Source organism: Arachis duranensis, chromosome 6 (genome assembly GCF_000817695.3).
Source record: "Arachis duranensis cultivar V14167 chromosome 6, aradu.V14167.gnm2.J7QH, whole genome shotgun sequence".
NCBI lineage: Eukaryota > Viridiplantae > Streptophyta > Magnoliopsida > Fabales > Fabaceae > Arachis > Arachis duranensis.
Genome location: NC_029777.3, coordinates 67,252,082 through 67,260,102, shown reverse-complemented (window position 1 = coordinate 67,260,102; position 8,021 = coordinate 67,252,082).

Below are 8,021 nucleotides of genomic sequence, written 5' to 3'. Positions count from 1 at the left end.
ACTTGAGGTACAGCAGAGCTCCACACCCTTAATCTATGGTGTGCAGAAACTCCACTGTTGAAAATACATAAGTGAAAGGTTCAGGCATGGCTGAATGGCCAGCCCCCATGATCTGAGAACAAATCGTCCCAAGATGTCTATTACACTAGTAAAAAGTTCTATTTATAATAAACTAGCTCCTAGGGTTTACAAGAGTAAGTAATTGATGCATAAATCCACTTCCGAGGCCCACTTGGTGCATGTTTGGGCTGAGCTTGATCTATCCACGAGCTGAGGCTTTTCTTGGAGTTGAACTCCAAGTTATGACGTGTTTTGGGCGTTCAACTCCGGATCATGACATTTTTCTGGCGTTTAACTCCAGACAGTAGCATGTACTTGGCGTTCAACGCCAAGTTACGTCGTCAATATTCGAATAAAGTATGGACTATTATATATTGCTGGAAAGCTCTGGATGTCTAATTTCCAACGCCGTTGATAGCGCGCCATTTGGAGTTCTGTAGCTCCAGAAAATCCATTTCGAGTGCAGGGAGGTCAGATTCCAACAGCATCAGCAGTCCTTTTGTCAGCCTTTTTCAGAGTTTTGCTCAAGTCCCTCAATTTCAGCCAGAATTTACCTGAAATCACAGAAAAACACACAAACTCATAGTAAAGTCCAGAAATGTGAATTTAACATAAAAACTAACGAAAACATCCCTAAAAGTAGCTTGAACTTACTAAAAACTGTCTAAAAACAATGCCAAAAAGCATATAAATTATCCGCTCATCAATACACCAACCTTTGCTATCAAGCTTTGGACATGTGACCATAATGAACCTAGAATGATGCTTTCAACCACTAACCATCTCCTTTTTACTCTTAAAGCCACTAATTTTTCTAAGTTGACCATCCGTTTCAAGCAAACCATATTCAAGGGGAATAACAAAGCTTAAGTATAAGGAATTTACCCACTTGAATGAGAGAATGGATGGTGGTGGCTTGCGGAGAGGTATCTCCAATGTGCTTGCAAGCTCTACTCCCTTGTTTACTTCCTTGTCAATCTCCACCTCTTCATAAACTTCTTCATTCTCAATCCTTTGTTCATCAACTTCATCTAACTCTTCTCCATCACTTAAGTCATAAATGGGAGGTTGAGAGAAATCTACCTCCACATCACTTCCAAATTCATTGGGGGAAGGTTCTTCAATTCAAAGGATTCTTCACCAAGAAGATTGGATGCATGATCTTCATCACCAAGGGAACTCAATTCTTGCTTCACTCCTTCCAAGTCTTCATATGGGATATGCCTTGGAGGTTGTGCACATTCCTCCTCAACATCAACTTCAATCTTCTTGGAGGGGTTTTCTATAACTCTAGGTTTCCATGAAGGTTCCACATCTCCTAAGTCTTCAATCACTTCTTCCTTTTCTTCAATGGTCATAGGTTCCTCCAATTGTTCTAACACAAAGTAGCATTCCTCCTTTTCCACCGAAGTTTCCAATCTCTCCTTTAAGCTATGCTCCTCTTTAGATTCTCCACATGTAGCCATGAGAGTTCCTCGAGTGTCCAAAAGTTGGGATGCTAGCCGGTTTACCACCTCATCCAATGCGGTCATGAATTGTTGCACATCCCTTGTCATCTCCTCTTGTCCTTGAAGAAGAACACCGAGGGTTTCATCCATTAGAGATTGGGGTGAATGGGAGGGTTCATCATTTTGGAGAAAGGGTTCATTATAGGAAGGTGGTTCTTCTTGGTAAGGTGGTGGTATGTGTTGAGGTGGTTCTTGGGAGTAGTAATCTTGGAATTGTGGTTCCATGTATGGCTCATATGGTTCAAAAGGCGGTTGGTATGGTGGGTAAGGATCATGGTCATATGAAGGTGTTTGTTGAAAATAGACTTGTGAGTGTGGTAGAGGTTCATGTTGAGGATATGACTCATAGGCATATGGTGGTGGTTCTTGAAAATCACAAGAAGATTCACCATAGCCATTGGATTGATATGCATCTAAAAATGGCTCTTCTTCATAGTGCATTGGTGGGGTTGTTTCCATGAGGATTGATCATAAGCATATGGCTCCTCCCACCTTTGATTATCCCATCCTTGATACACAACTTCATTATAGTCCTCATCACCTACAACATAGTTGTAATCACACTCATAGCCGAAGTGAGAATTCATGGTAGCAAGAGAAAGTAAAAACAAAAGCTAATAGAAAACAAGAGAAACAAAATTCTACAACTAGCAATTAAAGCAAAGAGCAAGATATTCACACTATTCATATATATACAATAACCAATAACATAACACCATTGCAATTCCCCGGCAACGGCGCCATTTTGATGATTGGATTTTTTGACGGCTTAGAATTTCTCAAATAAAATCTCGTTGAAGTATAGTTTCTAAACCAAGCAATAATCCTTTCATACAAAAAGTTGTTTGTCACTAAAACAAACCCCTAAATTTATAAACTGAAGTATTCAAACCTCGGGTCGTTCTCTCTAGGAATTGTAATGAAGTGTTTTGTTATTGGTTGTGAGTTATTTTGGGGTTTTAGATAAGAAGCATGAAAAGTAAATGGCAATGAAAATAAACTAACAAATATAAAAGGCTCTTGGCAAGATATGAAAATTAGAAGTCCTATCCTAGTTATCCTCCTCAATTGTGATGAGAATTGTTCATTGCTCCCACTTAGTTAACCCTTACTAAATAAAGGAAAGTCAAGTGGATGAATTGACTTGAGCCACAAATCCTAGCCAACTCCCAAGGAAAGACTAGCTTTAGTGCACTCCAAACCAATTAGCAATCTCTCCAATTATCAATCAACAAAGGAATTAGATACCTCAAGTGTCACTAATTACTCTACCTAGGCCAAGAGGAACAAAATCTATCTAATAGCTATAAGAGGCATTTCAACAAACACATAAAGTGCAATAGAAGTAAACATTATTAAATGCAAGAATTAAAGAGAGATCTAACTACAAAGGCAAGAGATTAACAATGGAAAAGCAAAGAAGACACAATTATTATGAATTACCTCTTAGTGAATTGAAAGAAAATGGAAGGAACCATACTAGATCTACAACAAAATGTAAGAACAACATAAAGGAAATTACAACAAAAGAATAGAAGAAGATGAATGTAACTACAAAGAATTGAAAGGTAGAAAGTAGAAGAAAGCAAAGATTAAAACCTAGATCTAAGAAATCTAAGAACTAAACCTAATCCTAATCCTAATCCTAGAGAGAAGTGAGAGCTTCTCTCTCTAGAAACTACTTCTAAACTAATCCTAATGAGTGTGAATGATTGGAATCCCCTTTTCTCTTCAATCCTTGGCTTTAAATAGCATCTTTGGCGCCAAAGTTGGTTGCAATTGGGCCCCACAACCCTTCAGAATTCGTTGGTCACGTTTTCATTAAAAAATCATAAACCAGCACCGACGCGTACGCGCAAAGCACGCATACGCGTCCATGGGGTGATTCGCAGGTGCGCGCAAGCGCCAGGTGCGCGCACGCGTCCATGGGCGAGTTCAACTTCTTTGACTTTTCATGATTTCTCCACTTTGCATGCTTTCCCTCTTCACTCCTTTGATCCATTCCTAGCCTTTTCAATCTAAAATCACTAACAAACATATCAAGGCATCTAGTGGAATCAAAGGGGGATTAAAACCATCAAATTAAGGGTTGAAAAGCATGTTTTCACATCTAAGCACAAATAAGGAGACAATCACAAAACCATGCTATTTCATTGGATAAATGAGGGTAAAAGGTATTAAAATCTCTTAAAATCAATGCAAGATAAACCGTCAAAATGGGGTTTATCATCCTCCTCCAGTTCCTTCTCTCAAAGTGTCAACCTCCTCGGTTTCTCCTGCCGGATTGCCAAATCTTGAACCGGGATGATGAAACTGTTGACGCTGTGCCTATTCAAGCTCGCCCTCCTTCTCCTGATTCTGATGCCACCAAGAAAGCTCCCGATGCTGCCGAGAAAACTTCTGTTGATTTGTAGTTGGCCCGACTTGTGGGCGTTTTGTGGAAACTTTTTTATAACTTTTTTGTGTAGATGGCCCAATGTGTGGGCTTTTTGAACTCTTTATTTTTCTATTTCTCGTTTGACATTTTTATGTTGCTTGCCTGGTAACTTCATTTTGAAAAACAAAAGGCCGCTTTCTGGGGTTGATTATGGTGGCTTTTTGAAGCTTCGCATTTATGCTCTCTTTGGCGTAATATCTCTTTTCGGATTTTTGCATTTTGTTTCTTGGCCTCTTTGGATTGCTTTGCACTTATTGCTTGTAGCTCGGATCCTTTGAGACTGTGGTTGCGTGGGTCCGACGTGCTTCCTAGTTTTTTCGCCATTGCTTTGTATTTTAGTGCTTTATAGCCAGCTTCTTCGCGTTGGTCCCTTTATGAGTTATTTTTGTAATCCTCTTTCTTGGACCTCTGTTAGGTCTCTTTCAGGGATTACTTGTATAACTTTTCAGTAGCAGGAGTCCGACTTTGTTATGTCGGTCTCCTTTTAAGTTATTTCTGTAATCCTCTTTTTTGGACCTTTGTCAGGTCTCTTCCAGGGATTACTTTGATAAATTTTTAATGGTAGGAGTCCGACTTGGTTATGTCGATCTCCTTTAAGTTATTTTTTGTAGTTCTCTTTCTTGGATCTTTTGTCAGATCTCTTTCAGGGACTACTTGATAACTTTTTTAATGGTAGGAGTCCGACTTGGCTATATCGGTATCCTTTAAGTTATTTTTTGTAGTCCTCTTTCTTGGATCTTTTGTCAGATCTCTTTCAGGGACTACTTGATAACTTTTTAATGGTAGGAGTCCGACTTGGCTATATCGGTCTCCTTTAAGTTATTTTTTGTAGTCCTCTTTCTTGGATCTTTTTGTCAGATCTCTTTCAGGGACTACTTGTATAACTTTTCGTTTTGGGCAGACTTTTATTATGTCGGGCCCTTCTAAGTTAAAGTAATCCTCTTTAATATGGTTGGCCAGACCTCTTTCAAGGGTTTACTTATAACTTGGGTTGACTTGGTCCGACTTCCGCACGTCGGCCAGTCTTTAAGTTATTATTTTAGCTATCCGTAAGACCTTGTCAGGTTCTTTTTTGGATTGCTTTCGATAACTTCTTACATTATTCTGTGTTCATCTTTGCCGATTTGTAGAAAACGGTTGGCATCTTTAGATCGTCCTTTGGGTGAATTGCGTTTTCACCTTTATCGGACGATTATCTTTATCGTGGTCGGGTAGTGAATTTGTTTTTCACTTTCTGCCGACCTATTGCTTTATAATCGGATGATAAATACTTCAGATTAATGCGTCTTGGACTCTTGTAGAATATCTAAAATATATTTTATTTAAAGGAAAATGCGAATATATACATGTAGGATTTTTCTGGTCTAGGTCTCGACCTGGTGCCTCGTTAAAAAACCTTTTCAGGAAAAAGAGTGCATCCATTTAGTGAGACCTTTTACCTTTTCTAACTGTAGTACCTTCGTAGGTTGCAGGCGTGCCATGATCGGTGAAGCTCTCATCCATCATGCTCGGACAGTCTGTAGTAGCCCTTCCCCAGTACTTCAATGACTCGGTAGGGTCCTTTCCAGTTTGCTGCCAGCTTTCCTTCTCCGGGTCGAGCTGTTCCAATGTCATTTCTGATTAGGATGAGATCATTCTCTGCGAAGCTTCTCGGCACTACCTTTAGATTATATCTGGAAGCCATTCGTCGTTTTAGAGCTTCTTCCCTGATCTGAGCTCTTTCTTGGATTTCGGGTAACAAGTCGAGTTCTTCTCTCTGAAGTTGAGAGTTTGCTCGTTCATTGTAGTGGACTACTCGGGGAGATCCTTCTTCGATTTCTATTGGAATCATTGCCTCCGCTCCGTATGCCAATCAGAATGGTGATTCGTTTGTAGTAGAATGGGGGGTTGTTCGATACGCCCATAGGACTTGTGGGAGTTCCTCGGCCCAGGCTCCTTTTGCTTCTTGTAGCCTCCGCTTTATTCCAGCCAATATGACTTTGTTGGCCGCTTCGGCTTGTCCATTGGCTTGGGGATGTTCAACGGAGGTGAACTGGTGTTTTATGTTCAAGTCGGCCACCAGTTTTCTGAAGCCTGCCTCTGTAAATTGGGTACCGTTGTCCGTGGTGATGGAGTATGGTATCCCGAACCTCGTAATAATGTTCCTATATAGGAATTTTCGACTTCTTTGAGCAGTGGCTTTGGCTAGGGGTTCTGCCTCGATCCATTTTGTGAAATAGTCTACTACTACTATGAGGAATTTTACTTGTCCCGATCCCTGTGGGAAGGGTCCGAGAAGGTCGAGTCCCCATTTTGCAAATGGCCAGGGCGAGGTCACGCTGATGAGCTTTTCTGGTGGGGCGATGTGAAAGTTGGCATGCTTCTGGCATGGTGGGCATGTCCTCACAAATTCTGTAGCATCCTTTTGTAAAGTTGGTCAATAGAATCCCGCCCGGAGTATCTTTTTGGTGAGGGCTTGCGCTCCGAGATGATTACCACAAATGCCGCTATGCACTTCCTCCAAGACTTCCTTTGTGTTAGAAGTCAGTATGCATTTTAGTAAAGGTGTTGATATCCCTCTTTTGTATAGTGTGTTGTTTATGATAGTGTAGTACTGTGCCTCCCTTTTTAGTCTTTTTGCCTCCTTTTCATCTGTAGGGAGTGCTTCTGTTTTGAGGTAATTTATTATGGGGGTTATCCATCCTTGATCCTGACCTATTATGGCTAGGACTTCTTCTTCCGATATTGACGGGTTCTGTAGTATCTCCTGGATGAGACTTCTATTGTTGCCCCCTGATTTGGTGCTGGCTAATTTTGAAAGTGCACCAGCTCGGGCATTTTGCTCTCGGGGAATGTGGTAGATCCTGTATTCTCCGAGTTGTCTGAGCTGTTCTTTGGTTCTATCCAAATATTTTTTCATGGTCGGGTCTTTAACTTGGTAGCTTCCTATTATTTGTGAGGTAACGACTTGTGAGTCGCTGTAGATGTTGAGTTTCCGAGCTCCAACCTCCCTAGCCAGCTTCAAACCGGCTAGTAGCGCTTCGTATTCCGCTTGATTGTTCGAGGCCGGGAATCCAAATTTAAGGGAGAGCTCAAGTTGAGTTCCTTGGTTGCTTTCGATTATCACACCCGCACCGCTTCCTGTTTTATTTTGAGGATCCGTCGACGTATATGTTCCACTCTATGGGATTTCCGGGATGTCTGTGAATTCTGCGATGAAATCGGCCAGGTGTTGTGATTTGATGGCTGTCCGTGCCTCATATTGGAGGTCGAACTCGGACAACTCGATTGCCCATTGTAGGATTCTTCTTGCCAGATCTGTTTTCTGTAATATCCCTTTTATGGGTTGGTTGGTCCAAACTTTGATGGTGTGTGCCTGGAAGTATGGGCGAAGTCGCCGGGATGTGAGTATCAAAGCGTATGCAAATTTTTCTATTTTCTGGTAGTTCAGCTCTGACCCCTGTAGTGCTTTACTAATGAAGTAGACGGGTTGTTGGCCTCTTTCGTCTTATCGAATCAGCGCTGAGGCTATTGCCTGACTTCCTACTACGAGGTATAGTATGAGCGATTCTCCCTCTTGTGGTCGAGATAGGATAGGTGGTTGCCCCAAGAATTCTTTAAAGTTTTTGAAGGCTTGTTCACATTCCGCTGTCCATTCGAAGTTCTTTCCCTTCTTCAAGGTAGCATAGAAACGGAGGGATCTTATCGCTGATCCTGCGAGGAATCTGGACAAGGCTGCCAACCTTCCATTGAGTTGTTGTACCTCTTTGACGCAGGTTGGGCTCTTCATGTTGAGTATGGCCTGGCATTTATCTGGATTTGCCTCGATTCCCCTTTGTGTGAGCATAAATCCTAAAAATTTACCTGCTTCAACTGCGAAGGTGCATTTAGCCGGGTTAAGTCGCATGCCGTGCTTCCTTATGGTATCGAATACTTGAATCAAATCGGTTAATAATGTCTCTTCGCTTTGTGTCTTTATCAACATGTCATCCACGTAGACCTCCATGATTTTTCCGATGTGAACTGAGAAGACTTTA